This window comes from Otolemur garnettii, unplaced genomic scaffold (assembly GCF_000181295.1).
Source record: "Otolemur garnettii isolate 467f Iridium unplaced genomic scaffold, OtoGar3 scaffold00200, whole genome shotgun sequence".
Taxonomy (NCBI): Eukaryota; Metazoa; Chordata; class Mammalia; order Primates; family Galagidae; genus Otolemur; species Otolemur garnettii.
The window spans coordinates 621,895-635,534 of record NW_003852595.1 but is presented as its reverse complement, the minus strand read 5'-3'; positions in this window follow the sequence as shown (position 1 = coordinate 635,534).

The window sequence follows — 13,640 nt, the reverse complement described above, 5'->3', positions numbered from 1 at the left end:
TGATTTTAATTTAATTCCATTCAATATGATATTGGCTGTGGGTTTCCTGTAGATGGCCTCTCTCAGTTTAAGAAATGTCCTTCTATACCCATTTTCTTAAGTGTTTTGATCATGAAAGAATGCTGGATATTATTCAAAACTTTTTCTGCATGAATTGAGAGAATCCTATGATCCTTATTTTTTAATTTGTTTATGAATTATATTGTTTAATTTGTATGTTGTGATGAATTGTATTTATTGATTTATGTATATTGAACCAGTCTGAGCCCTGGGATAAAACCCACTTTGTCATGGTGTATACTTTGTTTGATGTGTTGCTGGATTCTGTTTGTTAGGATCTTGTTGAATATTTTTGCATCAATATTCATTAGTGATATTGGTCTATAATTTTCTTTTCTTGTTGGATATTTTTCTGGTCTGGGGATGAAGGTGATGTTTGCTTGAATCACATAGAATGTGTTGGGTAGTATTCCCTCTATTTCTATATTTTGGAGAAGGTTAAGTAACATAGGTACTAGTTCCTCTTGAAAGGTTTGGTAGAATTCTGATATGAAGCCATCTGGTCTTGGGCTTTTCTTTCTAGGAAGATTTTGCTTAGTTGATGTTATTTCAGAACTTGATATAGGCCTGTTCAACATTTCCACTTGATTCTGGCTAAGTCTTGGAAGGTGACATTCTTCCAAGTTTGGTCAATTTCCTTCGGATTTTCATATTTCTGAGAATAAAGTTTCTTATAATATTCATTAAGGATTTTTGAATTTCTGAAGGGTCTGTTGTCATTTTGTCTTTACCATTTCTGATTGATGAAATTAGAGATTTTATTCTTTTTTCCTGGTTAGGTTAACCAACTGTTTATCTATTTTATTGACCTTTTCAAAAAACCAACTTTTTGATTTATTGATCTGTTGTACAATTTTTTTGTTTTGCATCTCATTTTATTCTGCTCTAATTTTGGTTATTTCTTTTCTTCTGCTGGGTTTGGGATTGGGATGTTTTTCCTTTTCCAGTTGCTTGAGATGTCCCATTAAGTTGATAATGTCCTCTCTTTCTGTTCTCTTGAGGAAGGCTTGCAGTGCTATAAGTTTCCCTCTTAGGACTACCTTTGCGGTATCCCACAGGTTCTGATAATTCATGTCTTCATTATAGTTTTGTTCCAAAAATTTGGTAATTTTCTTCTTAATCTCATTTATGACCCAGCTGTCATTCAGCATAATGTTATTTACCTTCCATGTTTTTGTATGAGTATGCAGATTCCTGTTGTTACTGAGTTCAACTTTTATTCCATGATGGTCCGAGAAAATGCAAGGAATAATTTCTATTCTTTAAAATTGGTGAGGTTAGACTTGTGACCTAAGATGTGATTACTTTTGGAGTATGGTCCATGGGCTGATGAGAAAAATGTGTATTCAGTTTTATTAGGATGAAATGTTCTGTAGATGTCTGTCAAATCCAAATGTTAGTTAAGTTTTAATCTAAAATTTCTTTGCTTAGCTTCTTATTGGAGGATCTATCCAACACTGCCAAAGGAGTGTTAAAATCTCTGACAAGTATGGAGCTGGAGGAAATCAAATTACTCATGTCTGTTAGAGTCTCTCTTATAAATTGAGGCATATTCTGTTTGGGTGCATAAATGTTAATAATTGAAATCTCATCATATTGAGTATTACCCTTAACAACTATGAAGTGACCATTCTTATCTTTCCTTACTTTTGTAGGTTTAAAGCCTATTGTATCTGTGAATAAAATTGCAACACCTCCTTTTTTTCCGATTTCCATTTGCCTGAAATATAGATGACCATCCCTTCACCCTGAGTCTATATTTATCTTTTAATGTAAGATGAGATTCTTTTAATGTAAGATGGGATTTTTGTATTCAGCAGATATCTGGCCTGAGTTTTTGTATCCAGTCAGCAAACCTGTGCCTCTTTACAGGACAATTTAAGCCATTCACATTAATTGAGAATATTGATAAGCCTGGCAATATTTTGGGTATTGATTTTTTTGCAAGTCCAGTGGTCAATTTTAAACCTTTCACCTCTGTGGAAGTTGGAATTTGATCAAAATTTTCTGAGTGAGTTTACTTTTGTGGTGGAGGATTGAACTGATCATTATGGAGGATGGGTCTGAGAATATCCTGGAGATCTGGTTTAGTTATGGCAAATTTCTTCAACATGTGGATGTCATTAAAGTATTTAATTTCTCCATCATAAATGAAACTCACTTTAGCTGGATATATTTTGTTTTAGGAGACTAAAAGTCGATGACCACCCTCTTCTAGCTTGAAAGGTTTCAGCACAGAGATCTGCAATCATTCTAATATTCTTCCCCTTGTAGGCTATGGTTTTCTTACATCTGGCTGCTTTCAGAATTTTCTCATTCATGTTAACTTTAGTGAAGTTAATTATGATGAGTCTGGGTGTTGTCAGGTTGAGTTGTGCTGGGGTTCTCAAATTGTCTGCTATCTGAATTTCAGAATCTCTTGGCATGTCTGGAAAGTTCTCTTTCATAATCTCATGAATAAAGGGGGGTCTGTGCTTTGTGAACACCTTGTCACCTTCAGGAATTCCTATAAGGCAAACATTAGTCTTCTTTGAATTACTCCAGAGCTCTCTGAGAGAATGATCCATTTTTGCTCTCCATTTCTCTTCTTCCTTGAGTGCTTGGGAGCATTCAAAAGCTTTATTTTCAATGTCAGAAATCCTTTCTTCTGCTTGCTACATTCTGTTACTGAGGAATTCTACTGTATTTCTCAGATTTTTGAGGGCTGCAAATTCTTGTTTCAATGTGTCAAAATCTTTGGTGATTTTGTCTTTGAATTCATTGAATTCTTGAGACAACTTTTGAATTGCTCCTTGAATTTCTAATTCCCCAACTTTACCTCCATTTCATGAATCTTATTTGAAATCCAAACTCTGAATTCAATTTCTCACATCTCAGCCATTTGTCTATGAATGAGATCTTTAGTTGTGTCCACCATATTGTTCCTTGGGGGAGATGATCTACTCTGGTTATTCATGTTACCAGAGTTTTTCCACTGATTCCACCCCATGATTATTTTATACTGTTTGGCTAGATGATCAGATAAGGTGAAGTTGGGTTGTGGGGCTCTTGGAGTAGTGACTAACCACCCTTTTTCCCAAGAGCTGTGACTGGTATCTGTATCTTTTCCTCTAGAACTTTGCAAAGGACCCATAGAGTGCTATGGCCTGAAAAACTGGGGACTTACTTGGTGTGATAGGACTAAGTAGATCTATCTTGTTTTCAGTTGGTCTCTGTCCTTCCCTAGTGAATTAGTTACTCTGGGTTGAAGTCTCAGCTGTGGAGAAATACCAGCAATTAAATCACCCCACCCCCCACTGGCAACAACTGGAAAAGGAAAATCAAACCTTCCCACAACCACACACCCAGGGTACCACTTTGGATGTTCCTCGGGTGATTGGTTCAGTCCTAGAGATCCAAATTAATTGTCCCTGTCAGCACCTGGTCTCAAGTGAAGGTGTTCAAAAGGTCTCTGGCAACTAGATAGCAGGGATCTTTTGGCTGCTTGAATATGACTCGTTCTGGTGCTCCATGGAGTCAGAAGGACCCACCCAGCAAATGAATTAGTTTGGGAAGTTTGATGCCAATTTCCTTACCTTGTACCTCTGTCACACTTAGTCACTGGTAATCCCACAGGGCTATGACCTAGTTCCCTCCAATGAGCAGATGCTCAGGTTTGAGCCTACCTGAGTAACAGAAAGATCTTATGTCTCCTTGGCCAGGCCTCCACACTCTGCCACCATCTGGTAGAGGAAGCTGAGGCCTGACAACCTCTGGTTGGAAAAGAAAAAAAAAGGGGGGGGTGGCACCTGTGGCCTCAGCTTCCCCTGTCAGATGGTGGCAGCTTCTTAATGGAAGCTGGGGTGGTTCACTTAGTTCCAGCCCTGCCCCTGATTGATTGATGTTGTGGACACTTATATTTGTGCAGAATTTGTGATTCTGTCCTGACTACATTCCCCTGCAGACCAGGCCCTGTTTGAATTCACAGAAACTCTGACTCAGCCCTGGTCTGTGTCACTGCCTGGAGCTGGTGTTTCTTTTTGCCCTGCAGTCTGTGTAGGGGCAGGTGCGGTTAGAGCTCACACTTGGCTCAGAATTCTAGCCTTGGTTCACCTGCCTTTGTCTCAGCTATGATCCCCTAAGGGCTGGATGCATCTTTTTGTTGTTGTTGTTGTTTGGTTTTTGGCCAGGGCCGGGGTTGAACCCACCACCTCTGGTATATGGGGCCAGTGCCCTACCCTTGAGCTACAGGCGCCACACACCCCCCTTTTTTTTTTCTTTTTTTTCTGGATGTTTCTTAGGCTCACTAAAGCAGTCCTCTGACTCAGCCCTGCCCTGGGAGTATGCCATCTCTACACACGTATCTTCAATTCTCTGTCCTGCTGAACACCACCCAGGTCGGTAATGCCCCAGGTATACTCTTTTCTCATGGGGCCTGTGTTATTGTCCTAGATCTAGTCTGCCAGTGTCTGCCACCAGAGAATATGCCCAGCTTTCTCTGTTTGCCCAGAGAGACAGGGAATATCCTTCCAAAATATCCCCAGGGATGTGAGCTCTATTGTTCCCACTGTTGCTGCTGCTGCTCTATGCTGGGGGTACTGCCCTTCCCTTGCTGTTGCTCTATGCTGGGGGTACTGCCTTTCCCTTTCCCATATGGTTGCTTTAGTCCACCATTTTTTCCTTACCCCTGTGCCAGAGAATCAGCACAGACCTGCAACAGCTCATGCCCTGTCCACACTTCTAGAGAAAATGCCCAAGAATCTAGACTCCGTGGGTGATAGGCTTTCAGACTTCGGGGTGAGAATTGCAGATAGAGAATATATGCAGTGTTATACAGTTTTATGCCTGACAGGAGAGTGCCATGGCACCCTAGCAGGGGAAGGAAGTCCAGTTTTTAGAGGGTCTCTCCCATGGGATAAAATGGGAGGACATTTGAACTCTGTTCGCTTGTTTGTGGAAAATATACTGTGAGATGTTCTCATGGGTGAGGGGACTCCTGTCCACTTGGCAATGGATTTTATACCTATTGTTTGTATCCTTGGAGTTGCAGCTCACCTCATCTGGGTTGATGTGAGTTCTTCAACCTTCTCTCTTTGCTCAGCTCCAAACCATCAGCTTACTTGCTAAACTTTTGTCCTTTAACTCTCCTTCTGCATGGGTGCCTCTGTGGAAAGCTGGCTCAAGTCAGCCATCTTGCCTCTACCCCCTCTTCTAATTTTCATTTGCTTGAAATATTGTTTTCCATTCCTTAACCCTGAGTCTTAATTTCTCCTTCAAGGCTAGGTGCGTTTCCTGGAAATAGCATACGGATGGCTTGTACTTGTTTATCCAATCAGCCAGCCTGTGCCTCTTCAGTGGTGAAGTCAATCCATTGACATTTATTGAGAGAATTGATAAGTGTGGTGGAATTCTATTCATCTTATTTTGTGAAAGTCCATTGTGTAGTTTTATCCTTTGTGCCATTGTGGAAGCTAAGTTTTGTCCTTTAAGTTCTGGGTGTTTACCTTGCTGGTGTTGCATTTTGATGTTCAGTGTTGAGAATAGGTCTAAATATTTCTTATAGAACTGATCTCATTGTGGTGAATTTCCTCAGTCCTTCTATATCCACAAAGATTTGTTTTCTTCATCAATCTTGAAGCTTAGTTTAGCAGGGTACCGAATTTGGGGCATCCTAGGCCTTCACATTCACTGTCCTCTCACTCAGTGACCTACTCAGAGTAATGCCCAGTCCTGCAAGCTCCATTCATGGTAAGTGCCCTATGCAGGTGTAACTTTCTTTCTTTTAATATTTGGTATCAGTAAAAACAGCACTTTTACCATATCTTTTATATTTAGATACATAAATTCTTATTATGTTACAATTATCCACAGTATTCAGTACAGTGATATGCTTTAGAGGTTTGTAGCCTAGGCCTAAGTGTGTAGTAGACTATACTATCTAGATTTGTGTAAACACATTGTATGATGTTCATACAAGGACAAAGTCACCTAACAAAGTATTTCTCGTAGTATCTCCCAGTCATTAGGCATTCCATCACTGTATACACAAGAGCATATGTACTTAGCGTGTGATGCAGCAAAATGTTATTGAAATCAGCTGGCCTCATACTGGGAGGCCAGTATAATTATAACTACCATAATTAGTTTTTATAACTAATTATAACTACTATAATTAGTTTTATTAAATGGGAATTTCCATTGAAATGGCATTTGCTACTTAGGGTTTAACTTATAAATAGTATAATCTCCCAGCTAGGAATTTAGATCTTAAGTTGAGTTTGAAAAAGACATACTAGATACATATGATGATAATATATCAATAACATGTGTTTATTATCATTCATGTTAGTTTTCTCAATTTATCTCTTCTCTCTTCCTCTCTTACTCCCTCTCCCTCCTCCTCTATCTTTACATCACTTATTCTGCTCTTTGTGAATATTCCTAGAAATTTAAGAATCTGTATGTAAATGATTATTGATATTATTTGTCTTGAGAATTTCTTCTTTTTTTTTATTTCATATTCATATGAAGGTTTGTATGATTAGGTTACATTGTTTGCATTAGTTAGAACAAGTCCAAGTTGTATTTGACTCCTTCACCCAGAAGGTCTGCCATATACTCCTTTACCCATTAAATGGGAGCTTACTAGGCCTTCCCACCTTCTCTTGTCTCCCTCCCCGTCCTGAGAATTTCTTTATAGCAACCACTGATGAAGAATCATTGCCCAGTAAATGTGTTGCACCAAGTATTGACATGTGGATGCAAACATGTAACAAGTGACTGAATAAGAGAAAAAGAAAGAATAAAATAGAAAGAGCTAGCATTGGATCTTATATGTCTAAAGCAAAAGTATCTGTTTTCAATGACCAATAATTCTTTTGAGTTCAGGTACATTCTTTTAAGTTCTTTGTCTGTCTTTAACATCTAAATAACTTTTAGACATGGCAATATGAATTTACAATAAAGGTTGAAAAATTATTTTCAGAAAATGGAGAGGGTATTCTAATGAACATAACTTATTCAGTAGTATTCTCCATTATAATATATTACTCTAGTTTCTAGATCTTAAACTTGATGTTTGAATGATAGGTGCCCATTTCTTTAGTATTTCTGTATTCATATGTGTGATTATATATATATATATATACACATACACGTATGTATGAAAATGTTGTTTTTTATACATAATGTTTAGGATATTGAGTAAAGTAGACTATTTTTAGTGAACAAAATATTCTGTTTAAGGTACCAAATCTATCTTTGGTACATTAGTTATTTATATGGTTCAATGTCAGCTAAAAATAGTCATCATAGTTCTAATCATGCATGACTAGGACCCCTGGAGTTTTAACCCCTAGGATCTTACTTCTATCATGTTTTCAAATGAAAAGTTAGTATTGAACAAAGCACTGAATAGCTGGATGAAAAAGGAAGAAATAAATCTCTAAAGCAGGGGAAAGATACAATTCAGTCAAATTAAGATTTTTCTTTTTTCCTGTATATCTCTTCTTTGGAAATATAAGCAGTATGAAGGCGTGTTTACCTGCCACTATGTTCTCTGATTCAGATGCATATAGCATAGCTTGGAGATATTGAAGGTCTGGTTCTAGGATACTACAGTGAAGTGAATATTGCAATAATGCAAGTCACACATATGTTTTGTTTCCCAGTGCATAGAAAAGTTATGTGTAGCTATTCTTTAATCTAAGTGTGCAGTCATAGTATGTTTTTAAAAACAATGTATATACCCTTAATTTTAAAATACTTCATTGCTAAAAAATACTGAAACAGAGACACAAATGACTACATGGTCATAGGAAAAAAATGGTACCCATAGACTTGCTCAGTGCAGGGTTGCTACAAAACTTCAATTTGCTAAAATAAAATAAAATAGAATAGAATAAAATAAATGTAATAATAATCTAATAAATCTAATCAACACCCATTTATACTGATTAGTATCTTTTTTTCCCATAACAAGTATTGAGCTCCATATAAAGAAATTTATTATTGTCATTAAATATAGGTGATCATGCCTATAAATAGATATTCTTCTCATTTATAAAAAATGTCTGTATCCAAAGCCTTTGCTTTTAATAAATACAGTTGACTATAATGATCTATTTATAGATGTATCAGTAATTATAAATTGTTTATAAGCTTTGTTTGAACCACACAAAACACAAAAATAAATCATCTTAGGATCCACATTTATAAATTGGAAAAAAAAGTAAACTTACCAAAGATTTTGCAACATTTGGAATGAAAATAATCACTAAATAAAGCTGAATCATTTGGGTTTTATAAAATTAGAAACACATTTTTTTTTAAACTCAGGAAATATTGAGCAATAAAATTCCAAACACCGTATTTCATTCTCAATTAAACATTATAACAGGCCAAACTATTGTTAATTGTGCAGAATGATATGTTGATATAAAAAGAACCTTGGATGTTCCCTTGAAAGAAAATGAAATTGCAGCTACTTTTTGATAGTGAGTTTACCTCTTCTTTCAGAATATTGAAGAGTATCATAAATTGGAAAATAACATGCCTGGAATCATAATGTTCCTCTTGTGAATACATCAAAATACCACAAAATAATTGATACAGTTGTATTTTCTATGTCTTTGCTTTGAAATTCACAAATCCCGACTCATAATGGCTTTGTAAATGATTGATCCAGAAATATGTTCAGTTCCCACAACATAAACAAAAGAAATGCATCTCATTTTGAAAGCAAAACATTTTCTTATGTTCTACAAAAAGCTAAACATTTAAGCCATTTAATGGATCGCCATGGGAAGCTTTACTCAGGTATGCATAAAATGAATGCATTTTTATCTAAATGGTGTTTACGAGGTCTCATTCAACCTGAGTGTACATCCGCATAGGTTATTAAAAAGTCAAAATGTCTAATGGCCAACTGGCGTGCAGTTAAGCTTTAGTCAGCATTTTCTGTTCTACGCTCCACAAATCACAATAAATCCAGAAAGAAGTCAATTGTAAATACTTCTAAACTCTACCGTTGCACAGGGGGATCAGAGAAATGCAATAACTAAAGAGACTCACATTTAGGTGAGTAAATTAAAAAGGTTTAGTTTAGATAGGATTTAGATTTAACAGTTCTTTCCACACAAGCTGAAACATATCACACTATCTCAGGCTTCATTCCGCAGTCCTAGGAACTTCATTTCAGCGGGTTTAGCAGCAGGCTCTTTGCAGATTATGAAAATCTGTTCCAGCCACCCTGCAGAGCAGTGAGAAACTGGAATACTGGAGACTTAATCATTCTCTGATGTATTTTGATTAAGGTTGCAAATATTTTGCTATCATTCATTGAGAGGTTTTCAGCATCTGTAGTTATTTATTTTGGGAAATGTTACATTGAACAAGGTGTTAGCTATGGCTTTCCTTTTTGTGGATTGTTGAAAAACAACCACCTTAAATACATAAGGAGAATTTTGCTAGTACAAGTAGATGGCATCATATCCTCCCTGCCCCCAGTTGATAAATCTAAATCTTTAAAATAGGCAAGATTGTGGGGCAGCAGTACTGAAGGCTTTCTAACTCATCCTCTGTCTTTTCTATTGAGGAAAGGAGAATAGCTGTGAACTATCACTTGGATTCACTTCTCAAGGAGGAATGCAGGAGGGCTGAGCAATGGTGGCCATCCCTACCCAACCTTCACCTACTCTAGGAGTAACACACATTTAATGCTATTTAACCCCAGCCCCTTGCACAAGATATGCAGGAAGGCCTGCTCTTTTAAATAATGTGAATCATGTTAATGTTAGAGAAAAAAAAAGCATAAAACTTACTGCAAAGTTACTGGAACTCATACACAACTAAATAAATAAAATTCAGTTTAGTCACGTAAGATTTCCAGCTCAAGCAGTTTTAAACCCTGGCACCAAGTCAGGATCATCTGACATACTTATCTCAATTGTCAAGGCCCATGACCTTCTTCTAGTAATTCTGAAGTAGGTTGTCTGAAAGGAGAACCCCTAGCAGTAATAAACTTTAAAATCTTCCCACAGACAAGATCTTTGACTTTGGGCTTTGTTGCACATCACATAGAATGAACTCTAGACCTCATAGGACATTCAATGCAAAGGAATTTCCTCAACCTTCAATCTGCTGATCTTTGCTAAAAAAAAATGGCTGAGAAAGGGTATGCAGAATTACATGTAAAATTGACAGAAGCTTCATGATGATAATAAATCTATTTATGTATTTGAATAGTTTTCTTGGAAGAGAGCAAAGAAATTTTCTTACCATTCTCTATGATATCTAAATCTAAGTACAGAATGAAGACTTTACAATAGTAAGTGATAACCTTAGATGCAAAACACTGATTTTCTCAAATGCATAATCTGAGCATAGAAATACATTTGTGGGGAAGATTATACAAATTTCAGGAAGTCTATCTTCATTTCTTAAGGTTTCTCTGCATGAATTGTGCAAAGGGTTTTCATTAAAACAAACTTTGTTATAGAAAATTGCTATGAAATTCCTAGGATATTTTGCTCTTTGGGCTGAGGGAGAGAAGAAGACTTTAATCATTGGATAAGCATCTGCCTGCTACTGAGAGACACTTGATAAAGGCATTAAAAACTTGGATTTGCCAATTTAGAAAGCTATAAACCCAATTATAGCCCAAGAAGGGGAAAGGGGAGAGGGAGGGGAGGGTGGAGGATGGGTGGAGGGAGAGTAATTTGTGGGACCACACCTATGGTGCATCTTACAAGGGTACATGTGAAATTTACTAGGTGTAGAATATAAATATCTTAACATAATAACTAAGAAAATGCCAAAGGCCATGTTGACCAGTTTGATGAAAACATTTCAAATTGTATGTAAAACCAGCACATTGTACCCCATGATTACATTAATGTACACAGCTATGATTTAATAAAAAACAAAACAAACAAACAAAAAACTCAGATTGCTTTGAGAATTTTCTCTTTTAGAATATGAGAATGCCAATGCTGTGGAGTTTTGAGCATCAACATAATTTTATTTATTTATTTATTTATTTATTTTTGGCCAGGGCTGAGTTTGAACCTGCCACCTCTGGCATAGGGGGCCGGTGCCCTACCCTTTTGAGCCACAGGCACTACCCTTTTTGAATTTATATTTTCTATCTACTGGGAAATATACAATCTGAATGTTCATCTAGAGCCTGAACGAGAGATTATAAAAGGTTGGACCATTAAATTTGTCAACTCATTCTAGAGAAACATTACATACCTTGTTTGTGAACATCAGTATGGTCACGTTTGAAATATTCCCCTTGGGAAGCTATGCGCTGATGTCAGCACCTCGTCTACCCTCCAAAGCAATTTTGAAACTCTCTTTCTGGAATCCCTATCAGAGATGTCATAAGGTTTGAGACATCACTTCCCAAGGGGAAAAGGTGACTACAGTAATATTCACCAACAAGATACATTGCACTTCTAGGATGAGCTCATCAACTTGATTCTCTGACTTCTTATGTATGTATGGACAAAGGACAAAGAAATATGATTTCTGGGCATGTCCTCTATAATTGCTGATAAGTGTTCATTTCTATCTTTGACAATACTCTTTGCTTAGAAGTGTACTTTATCTGATGTTAATGCAGTAATTTCAGCCTTTGTATGCTTACTGTTTGCATAACATGATCTTTTCATCATTTTACATTCAATATAATTGTACCTTTACATTGATGTGTCTCTCTTATTGACATCATGTTTTTGAAAATTGTTTTTTAATCAAGCCTTACAGTTTTTGACTATTAAAGGTATTTGCTCCTTAACTTCTGTTAACAGGTGATGTAATTTTTGACACAGTTGCATTTAGTTTTGCCATTCTACTACTAGTTTGATGTTTCTATTATTTTTTCCTTCCTTGCCTTATTTGGATTAACTAGGTTTTTTGGAAGGAGGTTTTTTTTTTCTTGTTTCGTTTTTGGTGGGGGGAATAGAGGATATTCCATTTTAATGTTTCTGTTGGCCTCTAAACTGTACTTATTTGCATAAAATGTGGTTAGTTAAAAAATTATAGTTATGTAGAGTTAATAATGTGTCACTTAACATCAAATATAGAAACTTTACAACCAGATAGATCTATATATTACTCTATCATACTTTTATAATTATTATATATATATGACATTATATATCATATCACATATGAAATTATAAGTATACATTTACATATATATATTTGTGTGTGTGTGGACAGCTTAATCCAAAACACAGCCAATATCTTTTTCTGCTGCTGTTTTTATCCTTAGGAATGTAATTGGGTTCATATCATTTATTTTGGAGTAAAAATATTCCCCACAGGGGAAATGCCTGCACACTTAGGCCATTGATGAGAACCAGGTGGTCCAGTGTGTATTAAAGTCCCTGAGCTGCTTTCTGCCTGCAACTTCACCCAGCCTTGCCAAGCAACAATGTGACAAGACTATCAGTACATGAGGGAGTCAGGAATTTGGGGCTTTTTAGAAAATAGTTTAAATGTTGTTGAATAGTATTCCTTGAAACATGACTTATTTGGATCATTCATAAGGGCATCTATTATGCCCTGTATGAACAAACCACTGGTCCCCTTGAATATTTTTTGCCCATGAATAACAAAACAAAATGCACAGTGGTGGCATAAAGCCCTGTAAATCGGTGAGATCCTGAGTCAGTGCAAAAGTAATGCCAGTTTTTGCATTGTTGAATTTGCCATTTATTCTGGAATACATTCTTAAATAAATGTGGTTGTGTTACATATCTTTTTTTTACATATCCCTTGAATGTGCATTTCTTGCTTCACATTTTTGCTAATAACTTATTACTTGTTTATTTTATATTTATTTCTGACTATGGAAATGATGTTAGACAAAAAGCAAATGCATGTGATTTATTTATTCAAGTTCAAAATGGGTCACAAAACAGCAGAGACCAACAACATCAGCAATGAATTTGGCTCAGGAACTTCTAATGAAGATACAGTGCCATGGTGGTTCAAGAAGTTTTGCAAAGGAGACATAGGCTTTGAGGATGAGGACCATAGTGGCTAGCCATAGTAAATTAACAAACACCCACTGAGAGCAATGACAAAGCTGATCGTCTGACAACTACAGGAGAAGTTGCCAAAGAACTCAGAGTCAACCATTCTATGGTCATTCAGCAGCTGAAGCAAATTGGAAAGGTGAAAATGCTTGGTAAGTTGGTGCCTCATGAACTGACCAAAAATCAGAGCAATCCTAATTTTTAAGTGTTGTCTTCTCTTATTTTATGCAATAAATATGAACCATTTCTCAATCCAATTGTGATGTGCAACAAAAGGTGGTGACAACCAGCATAGTGATTGGACTGAGAGGAACCTCCCCGCACTTTCCAAAACCAAACTAGCATCAAAAGAAAGGTCATGGTCGCCATTTGGTGGTGCTGCCAGTCTGCTCCACTATAGCATTCTGAATCCTGGGAAACCATCACTTCTGAGAAATCTGCCCAGCAAATCAATGAGAGGCACCAAAAACTGAAAACACCTACAGCCAGCATCAGTCAAGAGAAAGGGTCAAATTCTTCTCCACAACATTGCCTGACCCTATGTCACATAAA